The 13,062-nt window shown below is 36.3% G+C and overlaps 1 protein-coding gene and 1 long non-coding RNA gene across 3 annotated transcripts in view; one reads left to right on the top strand and one right to left on the bottom strand.

Annotated features, from left to right (window-relative positions):
- The window catches only part of LOC115603904, a 50,379-nt gene extending 39,261 nt beyond the window's left edge, over positions 1-11,118 (bottom strand). Inside the window, exons 1-3 of one of the 2 annotated variants that reach the window (XR_003990040.1) lie at positions 10,879-11,118; positions 3,669-3,845; positions 792-1,023 (exon numbers count right to left, since the gene is read on the bottom strand). This is a non-coding gene — a long non-coding RNA (uncharacterized LOC115603904). Of the gene's footprint in view, positions 1-791; positions 1,024-3,668; positions 3,846-10,878 lie in introns of those variants that run through there. The other variant, XR_003990041.1, reaches the window with a different exon arrangement.
- GPC6 (glypican 6) overlaps positions 1-13,062 on the top strand; it is a 737,424-nt gene that overhangs the window by 473,778 nt on the left and 250,584 nt on the right. The window lies entirely within an intron of this gene.

Below are 13,062 nucleotides of genomic sequence, written 5' to 3'. Positions count from 1 at the left end.
TAATAGTGTTTTCTATAATGTCTGTATTTTATTTTTCTTTCTTACTGTTCATCCCAAAAGGAAATATTTGCCATTTAGTTTGTATTATCAGTTATTTCCCTTCTCTTGTTGACATACATCTGCTGAGGGGATGCTACTTTTGCTACTTTTGCTTTTTTGAGGTATGAAAGCTGGATCTTTAACCTCCTCACCAATTGTAACACAAATCCAAGAGAAGTACAAACACCTTCTTTCCTCTTGATGAAGCACATGAGGTGGATGCCAGAATCCTTCCTAGTATTAGTCCTGGCCTGTATATGGTGGTCATACTGGAAGCATCTAACTGGTCATTGATCCATCTATTGACTCCCTCAGTCACGTCAGTACTGACTTACATGTGTCCAATAAAGGTCACATATCACCCCACCACCCGACAGGTTGCTCTGGCTGTCAAAAACAAAACCCACCCAAAACACAAAACAAACAAAAAAACCCCCCAAACCTTTCATTTCCTCCCTTTCAGGCCAGCCTTGGTGTCTAGACCAAGGAGATAAAAAGAAAACAGTTACAGTGCAAAGAAAAACCTATGAGTAGGAGTAAACTGCATCTACAAGTAGTATTGGGTCTACAAGATTAGTAGACAGCAGAGAATTTCCACTTATTTTTGAAGTTCTTCTTGTTCACCATTAAAAATTGAAATGTATTTCACATAGGAGAAGAATCTGATTCTGAAAATTCTCATGGTCATATGTTCTCTGTATTGGGTATACAAGGCAGAGTAGTTTTCCAGTGATCACTTTTTAATCCATGAATGCGTAAGAACAAATAAACATTTTATTCACATTTTATTTGTCTATTTCACCCAGCTATGTTTGTTGATATGATGTAGAAGGAGAGTCTGTGATAATGGTGTTTTCTCAGTCTTGAGAAGAGAGGGCTTTGCAGAGATCTTATTGCTGTCTATAAATACCCAATGCGTGGTTGCAGAAGGGAGCCAAATTCTTCTTAAATGTGCACAGTAGGACGAGAGGCAACAAACCCCAGCTGCAACATTGGAAATTTTAATTAGATGCTAGGACTTTTTTTTCTCCATAAGGAAGCCCTGGAATCTCCATCCTTGGAAATATTAAAAGTAAAATAAAAATTGAAAAAGTTGTCTCAATTGAGTAATAATACCCTAAGTGACATAACAGCTGTATCTTCAGTTCTCGGGGCAATATTTTATAGCTGTCAGCTATATTTTTGGCACCGTTTGTTCTACATGAGATAGTTAAAGTAGCTGGATTTCAAAATTATCATGATATTAGTTGATATGGATGTGGAACTGAGCTAACCTAGGCTTTATTTAGAGATGCTCTGGAAATTAAGTAATTCACTGATTTCTTCTCAGTGATTGTCTTTAGGCAACTGTAAAGAAACGAACATTACATTATGATGAAATCATAGGTTTTATGCATTCTCTCGTTTAAACTCTAACTTAAGTACTTAGTTTACAGAAAAGGTGAGGGTTTGTAGCTTGTCAGCAAAATCAGGAGTCACTGAGCATGCTGAGCACCTTTGCAGATCAGTAAGAGAAGACTTAGTATTACAATACAAGGCAGGTACTGTTAGTGGGATTTCTCCAGAGCCATAACGGCAATTTTAAGGAGTCCTCATAACTTGATACACAAGAGGCAGAGAGTGCCAATGGCAGCAGTGCTTTTCATATGAAAGTGAACTGAACTTAAGACCTGGCATTATTTTTTTCTGTCTCTGACTACTGCCTATTTTTAAAATGTGCCTGAAATAACCAAGGAAGTTTTTTCTGTAATATTGATAGTACTGTTCTCAACCACTTTGCTGAAGTCTTGGACTTCCAGATACAAATTGACTATTCCAGATACAGACATCTACACTGAAGAAAATAGGATATAAATAGATAAATACTTAATCACCTCTAGAAACAGCAGTCAAATATTATGTGTCAAGCAACCTGTTTCACTCCAGAAGGCAAACCAAAATGGTGTAGGAGAGAGAGAAGAGAGGTAGGGGAGAATGGAATTAAAACTACAGAAGCAAACAGTAAAAAGTAATATATATCACAAGCTCCACAGACCACATACATAGACAAGAATAAAAAATAAGCTAGAAGACTCAGGTTAGATTTGTATTTTACAATGTAAAGAAATACAAGTAGGCTGTAGAGCTGTTCTGTACAAATCTTCATAGCAGCCTCATGTTTTAATCATACCTTGCTTTGGAAAATGTTATGTCTTACATCCAAATAAAACCAACTTTTTCTTTTTTTTTTTTTTAAGTAGCTACAATGACTTTAGTTGAATGAGAACAGCAACAACAAAACTGCTGAACTCAATCAATCCAGACGAGCTTTGCCAATAAGGTGCTGCTGGTGCACTTCAATCCAAAGGCAGTCTACAGCCAAGCAGGGTCTGCCCGTAATGACATGGGTTTCATCTCCAGTACAGAAAGCCTTGCAACAATCACCACGTTGCAAGCAGGTATTGAGGAGAAAGAGCATCAAAAGAATCAGTGCAAACTGTGATTATTTTCATGTAAAGCAAAAATGGCCCTTAGTTTTCAGCTGCAAGTTTGTTGTGGTTCTGGGAGCACAGGCTCCCGAGTGCCTGTGCTGTGGACTGAAACAGTAAAAGGCACTCCATGAACACTTAGTCCTTAAGTATCCTTTTATTTTGGTGAGACTCCTCTTCCTGAAATGTTCTTCATGCATTATACATCATTTTTGTTCAGGCATATCAGGAATCATCCCACAGCGATTAAAAATCACTATTCCATTAACTTTCATGCCTAAAAAGAATTAATGACTCCATGAATCATAATTAAAGCTTCCACTTCTTTTGGCAAGCAGAAAGCCAGACATTCAACAGACCTTCTTGTTATCTATTTTGGCTGTTCTAATGCTTCATTTTTCATATTACTTTCATGCTAACTGAGATCTCCATGCTTTTCCTTTATGTTTCTTTACTGTGCTTGGCTGTAAAGTTGTTGAGCAGTGGAGGAAAACAAGTGAAGGAAAAGCTGGCTGTATGGATAGGCAAGTATTTTTGTAGTCTTGCTGGAAAGTTTAGAGTCAGAAGGTGTAGGTTGTTTTGTTTGGGATTTTGTTGTATTTGACTTTTATTTACTTTCATTTTATTTACTTTCATTTTATTTACTTTTATTTTATTTTATTTTAGTTTATTTTATTTTATCTGCAAATTCAAGGTTGGAAATGTTCACTGTATTTTCACAAAGGCCAAAACTGATAATTTGTCTCACTTTTGTCCTGCTGTTTTTCCCCAGCAATCAGCATTTTATCAAATGCTATTGTTAGCAAGGTCATGGTTATGCCTAATGAAAAGATGTGCTACCACTTGGGTATGAGCAGATAACCAGCAGTCTTCAAGTTTGCAGACTTAAAATATTTCCAATAATTCATCCAAATTAATTAGATGAATCACCAGCTAAATCAAAGACTTTCTTGAAAGTATTTTCAGGCAAATCAGTTATGGCCCAATGAGGTGACATGCTTCAAAGTTCAGAAGAAAATAGCATGTATATTCTGTTAAAATATATATATATATTTGTTTTTATCATAACAATCCAGGAAAAAGCATGATGAGTATTAACATGGATAATCACTTGATTTGATATAATCAGATATTCTTGAGAAACAAACTAAAGTAACTTACTGGCTTTCACACAGATAACCTGTGTGATGATCCTTTCCTCGTGAAATCTGGCCCTTCTTTCCTCTTCGGTTACCGCTCTGTTTACCTTCTGCATCTTCCTCCATTTCCTGGTAGTTCTCTGAGCCCAGCCATGTCAGCCTTCTTTAGGGTAAATCACTGGTGGAAGCCAAACAGCACCTAACACAATGGAGGCCAAGATCTGTGGCTGCTTGTAAGTAGTAGTGCTGCGCTTCTGAAATAATGGTAATTAATAACCACAGGGTCTGAAAACAAAAGATCTTTCCTGTGGACGAGGCATCAGACTATTACCTGCTAAAGATCAACTTGTGGATGGAATTCTTGTATTCCTTAGTTGCAGTGGAGGGCTTTCTTTTTTTTCTTTGCTATGGAAGTATTAATTATAATGCACAGATATATAATTAAAATTATGATTATGTAATATTTAAACAAAGAGATTTGTTATAATAAGACACTGGTAATGCCGGCAGAGATGGCGTTTCTTCCCTGAAGCATTTTTCCTTCTGGATGGCAGGAATCATTAATTTATCTCAAATGCCAACTTCTTACTACATTTTTTACCCAGTGTAGCAGACCAAGCCTTGCAATATTTGAAAGAGGCAATTTTGAAGGTAGTCCTGCCTTCCTTGACTCATTAGTCAGCTCTGTCTCTCTGCTAGCAAATAATGCCCAGTGTCACAGATCTTAGTATCTAAGACATTTTTTGATTCAATCTAGCAACAGAAACTATCCTGTGAAGATAGATACTTCCTTCTGCTGAAGAAAGGATTGCAGGTTAGCAGGACCTGCTTTGTTGTTATAAATCCTATTTCCACATTAATTCTGAAGAATGAGACTGCTGAAAGTACTGTTTGTTAAAAGAGTGGTTCTTTTTTTCACTGTTGTTTTAGTTGGTGGTGATGCAGGCTTTTTTCCCCGCAGTGCTCTAAGATGTGAATACAAATTATTTGTGTTCTTTTTCCCAGATGCCCAGTGAATCCGCAGTAACAAATTCACTTTGTCTGGTCAACCAGGAATTTACAGACCTACCTTTGTAGCACCACAGTGACAGCTGTTGGTGTCCCAGGTGATGTTCAAAGATGTCCATAATTCTTAAAACTCTGGTTGAGGGTATTTACAGAGACATTCAACACCTCATCCATGAGTCTTAGCTTCTGAGTGACAAAACATATAAGAGAGTTGGATTCACTTGCCGTCTGACAATACTTTTTACTGGAAAGCTAAACAAGCATTTCCAAAAATGTAGGAGACATCAAACCACTCCAGTGTTTGAGTGGAGGTACAGTCTGGTACAGTATGGTTTCCCAGGATGTTTGTCTCATGCCCATCTATCATTGGCATCTATTGCCATTTTGGTGGGAAACTGCCACAAGGTTTGGCATTTTCATCCCTCTTCCTACTCTTCTCAGACTTACAAAAAAATGTTTATAATGATGTTCAGTGAAAACCTAGTTCCAAAATTTTCTCTGGATTTAACAAGAGAAATCTAAATTTAAACAGAGGTAAGAAGTGTGGAAGTTATGTGGAAGTGTGGAAGTTACTTATTAGCATAGTTGATTTTTTTTTTTTTAACATCTAGTGTTGCGACTCAGAGAACTTTTTTCAGCAGCAACTTGAGAATAAATATTATGAGCAGCGAGTTGCAGTCTCTTTCCCTTGGGGACACAAAAATCTTGTAAAGAACCTACTATGTGTATTCCTATAAGCTGCTATTCAGAAGGGAACAATACACTCTAAATTCTTTGGAAGATATAACAATGCCACAAAATAAAAATGAGTAGTAGGACATTGAAAGATCCCCCAACCCCTGCCTTTTCTCCCTCCCCAGTAAAGCAGAACATTTTCTAAGTTTCATCACAGCAGCTTTCACCAGAGATGATTTCTTGCCCAAAGGCACAGGAAGATTAACCAAGTATATCCAACTGCTCAACCAATAACTCATCTGAAAAAGAGTCTAAAGAGCATATTGTAGGCTTCACAAATGCAATCAGTTTATCAAGGTCAGATAAGGACAAGAGCCTGAACAGATGTCATTCAAGATAAAAATTGAACAAATACATGATTAGGAGGAAAATGAGGCTACCTGCTGGATTGCAGGGGTGAAATACCATATTCTGCAGAAATTCTCTTTCGCTAGAGCATACACAGGCTGAAACCCCTGCTGATGATAAGAAATTAGCTTTGTAGTCAACAAATTTATCGATGCTCTCCTTTCACAAATGTACAGTGGAATTACTGATGAGATTAGGAGGAAATTTGTAATGCATAAATGAAGAGCTTTTATGAGCATTTTCTATTGTGTCAGTGAAATGACAGCAAGCCTCCATCAATGACCTCTGGTATAATCATCATTAACGACAGGGCAAGATGGCATCTGCTGAAAGGCTGGCACCTGACAGGTGAAATATGGGTATCTTTTATGTAATTGAGGGCAACATTTTAATGAAAAAATGCTGCATAAATAAAATAAAGTCAGCAAACCAAATTGCTGTACAACCTTCAATGTGTAAAATGGGGAAAGAAGTGGCCTATTCTCCAGATGATGTGAGAGAAGAGAGAAAATCAGAGGGGAGAGGTTCATCCCAGGATGAAACCTGAGAAGAAAGAACATGTGGTAGCAAATGTGCCATTCAGTAATGAAAACAACAAACAGGCCAAGGCAAGTTAAAAATATTTATCTTTGCAAATCTTATCAGTAGAAATCAACTGCTTAATTTTTGTTGTCACTTTTTATTTTATAACTCACAGAAATAGATGGCCTGGTATTTCCTTAATAAATGTCCTTGTACTTAGATAATATTTTTTCTGCAGAGGTGGTTGTCCCTCTTGTTAGTTGCAAATGAGCACTTAGGCTTCCGATTTGCTGTGGTGCTGTGCTCATGTATGAGTCACTAGGACTTCAGGGTTCAAACTGCACATTTCTTACCATCATAAAAAATCAAATATCCCTAGGAATCTTTCCCTGAGACTTTTTTGTCTTCCTGAACATGTGGGTGTATTGTAGAAGGTGACTCAACATTTGAGTCAACATTTTCTTTCTTCCTGCTGCCTGGGTGTACAACCCCTTGTATTCCCCAAAGTGTTTCATGTTTTAGTAGGAAAACACAGCTGAAGTCACCTCTGTGTGGTGGCATAAAGGTCTCTTCTCCAGAGAAAGCACTGAGACTACTGTAAAAGAAACCTACCTTCAGCCCAGCGTTCTGGTAAAAGCTTACCGCGTTTTAGATACTACAGGTGAGGTAACTGCTAGCCAGTGCCTCTTAGTGGTTCACATTAGCAATGCCCTCTCATATATGGACAAAAAAAAATAAAATACCATCTTAAGGCTGTTTTTAAATAATGTAACATATTTTTACTACTTAATCTTGCAAGCCAGCAGTCACTTTAGATGCCTATATAAATAGATAGACATTGAAGATGATCAAACCCTTTTTTATTGCTCATCTACTGAGTTTCACTTGTTTTCTGTGAGCACTGGTTGTAACCCTATAATTAAGTTTTCTGTTACAAGTTTGATCTATACATATGATGTCTCCTAAGTCTCTCAAAAAGAAATTTGCTACATAGAGTTGTTCTTGAATGGTCTTCAGCCACAAAGGTTTGTGTGTAGGTACACATTGTATATATGGTACAGTGAGGCTGAGATTTGCCAGAGATTAGCTTGTCAAGAGGTTGTAGAAGTCAGAAGCGTAGAAGGAAAAATACTTCCTTTCCACTGCTGTTTGATTCACATGCTTGGTTTCCTTTCCCTGTCAGTAAAACCTAGGCCATTACAATATTTAGAAAGTATTCCTGATTTCATTTATGTATCAGCTCCAGAAAAATTAATGGTTCTTCATTCATAATGAAAGATTCAATCTTAGAAATACAACATAAACCTATGTGAAATATGATTTTATTCCGTCCCTCTTACATGAGAAAAATGATAGCTTGCCCAGTCCACTGCAGTTCTTAGCAATGGTTCCTCCAGCTACGCCCTCCGGAAATAGTCCTGCTGTATCCTTTGTACTATATTTATACACAAAATTGTCACTCAAGAAAAAGAAATAAATACATAGAACATTTGTTTGTATGAAGCTTCTACTGCTCTTATTTTACCAATGGATAAAATACTACCCACTACCACAAGTGAAAAGAGTACGCTGAATAAAAGCAAAGGAACGAACTTAGGATTTACCTATTTAATTATTACCTATATACTTTTTACCTGTTTAATTTTACGAATAAGTTTTAAATTGCTTTATAGTTTTAGTGTACCTAAACACTTTCACAAATTTTGCTTTGTCTTTAAGAAAGATTACAGGATAATAAATGTCCATCAGTGAGTTTATTGTTAAGAAAACATAACAAGAACTGGAGCATATAGGAAGTAGAGATAGACATTTGTATTTGTAGAGATAGACAACAAAATCTAAAACTTGGATTATATTAGTACAAGAAAAAAAAACAAAAAAATGAACTGAGTTTCAAATATCCGGAAGTAGAATATCTGAACTCTGAGAAGCTAGAAACAGTGCAAAATCAAATGTCATGATTTAGAAGTTTTGGGTCTTTTTCCTGGAACTTCTGAATTAGTGCTGCAAATTATTTTTGTGTCAGAGAAATGCAGAATATGGAAGAAATATCAAAAATTACCTTAAGACAACAGTAAGAAAAAGAACCGTCTAGACCTTTGCCAAAAGATACAGTCATAACAAAAAAGAAATTCTTAACTTGAAAGACTGCATAGTTCAGACAGAGGTTTGCACATATATCTCAGCTACATTTTCATAGAATCATAGCATGGTTTGGGTTGGAAGGGAACTTGGAGATCATCTAGTTCCAACCCCCCTGCCATGGGCAAGGACATTTTAATAGTCTTCACACTTAAAAGTGCTAGTGTTCTGAAAGCTTCCTTAGAAGCATGGTTGTTTCAAATGCTTGATAACATAAAGTGATATCAATGAGTAGTTGCATCAGTGTAACCTACTACGGCTGTCAAGTTTTTCTAGATTGACGCGATTCACTTTCTGACTAGACTTGACAATTTTTGGAAGAATACAAGAGAAATGGCTCTCATATCCATAAGTAAATGGATTTTTTGTTTAGTGTAGTTTTGAAGATTCTAGATTGACTAAACAAAGGAAAGAGGTTTGGTTGGATCAGTATCTGGTGCTATGAACAAATAATAGAAATGTATTGTACCATAACAAAAATTGTTAGAATAGAAACATACTATTTAAAACATCTAAAAAAGTAGATGCAAAAAAAAAAAAAAGCTGCAAATCTTTGAATGTCTTCTCATTCATATGGACCAACCCTTCAGCAGAACCAGCAATAGGAACACTGAAGCTTAGCGCTTTGTCTGCAACAGGGGCAAGAGCCATGCCTTTTTTTTCTTTTTGTATAGGCGCATGTTGTGTATCAGGCAGAGATTAAAGCAGAACAGATGCGACATTTCAGTTAAGAACAGAAGTTGATGTTTTGCACAGTGGACCAATGCTGATATGGTGGTAATCAGGTGTCAGGCTTGTGCTGTGCTAGTGAAACCATTGCAGGCCCCTACAAAAATGGTGTATATTGAAAAAATAACATGAAACAGACTCTAAGTGCATGTGAAATTCATGAGCACTGCAAGAGCTACTGTTCAGTGTGCTGTGCACACAGCAAGGGTGTTTTGGGTGTACAGATCAGTGCAGAGTTCACTGAATTTTTTAGCAACAAGTGATCAAATTGGTTTTTAAATGAAAGATAAGAATAATATTAGCTTAACATAGATGCTCTTATGAAAGATATATATCACACACACACACACACACATCCCCCCCCCCGGATTTAGACTTTTTTTCTTATGCACAACACCGGATTTTTCATACCCTTATATGAAGAGGACAGGTAAAAAAATATTAGGAAAGGTTTGCAGAGAGATGGGCCAAAGGTATATAAACAACTAATAGAGCTATTAAGACCTGTGCTTAAGCTGGTGAAAAAAGCCCCAAACATATATATATATATTTCTAATACTGAAAAGAAATTAGAAGTCCTTGATCCTCTTCCCATAGACAGTGTAGCCAAAGCCAGCTCATGGAAGAGCATGAAAGAGAACAACGATCTCAAGCCAGATTTACAAAGATCTTTGTGACAGCATTTCTGCCTTAATTTATGCATACAGTTATTCTGTGTCTGTGTCCTCTTTCAAGTCAGTTGAAGGTCCGTCTAGAGTTTGATTCATCATCTCTTAAGATAGAGCAGATAAATTAGCTAGAAAGAGACCCTAAGGTAACTCGCACTGAGATGTCTAACTTGTGAGCAAGCAAACCTCACTTTATGCTGTCAGTGAAGTAAGATCACAGAGTACATGCTTTACAATTGCCACGCTGAGCTATTTGCCAATTCTTTCCTATAACCTCTAATCCCACTCTAATGAAACAGCCCTCATGAGAAGTTTTTAGAGCTAAATTACACTATATGGACTTTATTTTTACCTTCTTCTATCTTTCTCTCACTTTCAGAACCTCTATCATCTTCTTCTTGAAATCTTTTCAGTCTCTGCTCCCAGGCCTCTGTTCTTTTCTGATTCTCTGTTGCTTTATTTCTCTTCCAATACAGTATTTTTAGATGAAGGCTGTCTAAGGTCTGTCCTGGTCTATTCCCTCCTTTCACTACACCATACCTGGGGATAATCTCATCTAACAGCAATCTGATTTACTGTTTTTTTCTACTGGAAGTTATGTCATTTACTATCAATACCAATCCTGTTTCCTTTGCTCAAGCTAAAACCTTGTTTCTCTGATACCTCCAGGTTACCTGTTCTTAAATTTACCTGAAAAATCTTTCTCTATTACCTTTCTCTGCAGCATTTTGAAAAACAGCCCATCTTTCTACCAGAAGGTCTTGTATGAACTGCAGATGTGAGTCTCCACTTGGCGTTTCCTCCAGATTACACCCAAGTATTACAGACTAATTGTATATTATATCAAATATACCCCTTTTTCCTGCATTAAAACACTTTTAGCCAGGCTCCCAGATCATATGTCATCCTTTTCTGGCTTTGACCAATGCAGTTGTTCTTTTACTCAGCAACCTTGCTGAAGTTTCCAGAATTCTGTAAAGATTGTTCTTCCAACCTGTTGGTTTGGATTTTTTAAATTTCTCTTTGCAGTCCTCCACTGGATCCCATTTTTTATTAAATTAAACATAAGCTTTCATTTACCTTCATAGCTTATCTCCTCTTATCAGGTCACTGGAAACATGCAACTAGCTCATAACCAGCCTCCATCATAGGTCTTCTCCTGTTTCTTGTTGAGGAATATCCTGGAGTAAACCGCTTTTAAATCTCCTGAAATTACGTCCACAAAGTAACACCAAAACTGGCATCATCTGTGCTATTCATTTGCTACATATTTCTATTGCCTATTATGCCTTTCAATTTTTGGTTCGCTTCTTGTGAACAACAGCTTCTCTCCACTCTTTTATTATGCTCAGTCTATATGCTTTCCTTTGTCCTGGTTTTTTTCCTCACAGTCTTTTTTATACATCAGGTCTTGAGTCATGGCCAGAGTTCATGGTAGTAATGAATTAAAAGAAAGAAAAATAAGGAAAAACTGCAGGATTTATTGTAATATGTTACCAGTTAACAGGGCAGGATTTTTTGCAGGAAGTGTGTCCCTGCCCATGGCAGGGGGGTTGGAACTAGATGATTTTAAGGTCCTTTCCAACCCTAACTATTCTATGATTCTATGATTCTAAGTACTAGAAACTAATTTGTATTTATTTCATATAACAACTTACAATGAGATACTTTCAATGGGCCAGGAATATTTAAATGACATTTCATTATTATAGTTGCATTTTCTCAATGAAAAAAATAGTCAAAATCTTTTACTGCCAGGAAAAAGAAAATAATGCAAAAATGTATGTGTGCATCCATAATCTTGAAAATGAGCATAGAAGATTAGAAGTGATCATATGTTCCTTTGAACATGGCATTTTGATGAACATCACAAATTTATCATGTCCCTCATAGCTTCTGAAGGGGTAAGTATCCACTCAGGCTGATTGATAGTGGATTCATGATTTTATTCCATAAACTCAACTGTATTGTGTTACATTATTAGGAACTTCAGCTTATAAGAGATTTCCGTGTGCCCTAATATGTAGTATAGCAAGAACTCTTTCAGTCAAGAAAGGAGTTATTTCTGAATTATCATTCTTCAATAACAGAATTCAGCATCCATGCTTATTAAATCAAAACTTTAGAAAAGAAACCAATAGTCCATATAGGTGAGAAATATATTTCTCAAGATTTGAATTGCTCAGATGTGAAAATCAGTGCAAGCTATACAGTAACTCATATGTTGTGCTTATAAAGGGATTTTCATAACAATATGATTTTACCAATTGCGTGTTTTATTTCTTCAGTGTAACAGTACTGGCTAATTTCAAATCATTTGTATAAGGTGAAGATATAAATCCAAAAAATCAGGATAAAAAAAGTCCAGAAGCACAAGGAAGGATTGCATAATTGAAGCTGCTTTACAGCAGTGCGCTACTCCATCAAATTAGATAGGGTTTTTTTCACCCCTCAAAATTTGGGCAGGAAGCTATCAAACTAATTTGAAGTTTTGACACACAAGCCTGTGGGACTTGGATACCCAGATCTTAGTTTGATCATTTCTTGCAACGGACAAACTGTTTTTCTCTGCATCTGATTCAAAAGCCTAATTCAACTTCCAATTTATTTTTTTTTTTTTAAGTTTAAAACAGGTAGATTCCTACAGATGGCATCTCCTTGCTGTATTAGCTTTTGATTAGAACTCCTTCTTTCCTACTATTTTTTTTTTTTTCCACAGGCATTTTTAATACCCATGAAAAGCCACTTTTCATTGGAGTCAAGCTGTCAAGCAACAGAATTTGGATGGCCTTGAAAGAAGGCAAAACAAGCTAATTTGTTTATTTCACAAACTGCCTCTGAACAATAATTCTAGCAGATGCAAACTAAAAATCTAATGGGCTATGAAGGCAGGCAATTCTCCAAATCTAGGAGAAAAGTAACTGATTTAGTCATGCTCTAAATAAAATCTTACAAACTATTTTAAGCATTTATTTTAACAAGTCTGTTTTTATATACTATTTATGCTATCAGCTTGTTTACATAAAGTCATATCTCACAGTCACAATATTTCAATGCCTAATTCAAATATATTATAAAAAGAGATGTCAGTGAAATAAATCTTGTCATCTCCTTACTGCACAGTTTGGTAACTAGAGCTAAATTATTGGCTACAACCATTTTGTTTGCCCATCTGAAGATTTCCTTGCCTTACCCCTCTCTGGTATCTGAGGATTCTTTAAAAAAAACATGTGCAGCTGCAATCTCTAGGGAAAAATTATAAAT

This window comes from Strigops habroptila, chromosome 2, assembly GCF_004027225.2.
Source record: "Strigops habroptila isolate Jane chromosome 2, bStrHab1.2.pri, whole genome shotgun sequence".
NCBI classification, from domain to species: domain Eukaryota; kingdom Metazoa; phylum Chordata; class Aves; order Psittaciformes; family Psittacidae; genus Strigops; species Strigops habroptila.
Note: the sequence above shows the minus strand (reverse complement) of the source record. Positions and strands in the feature narration are given on the sequence as shown.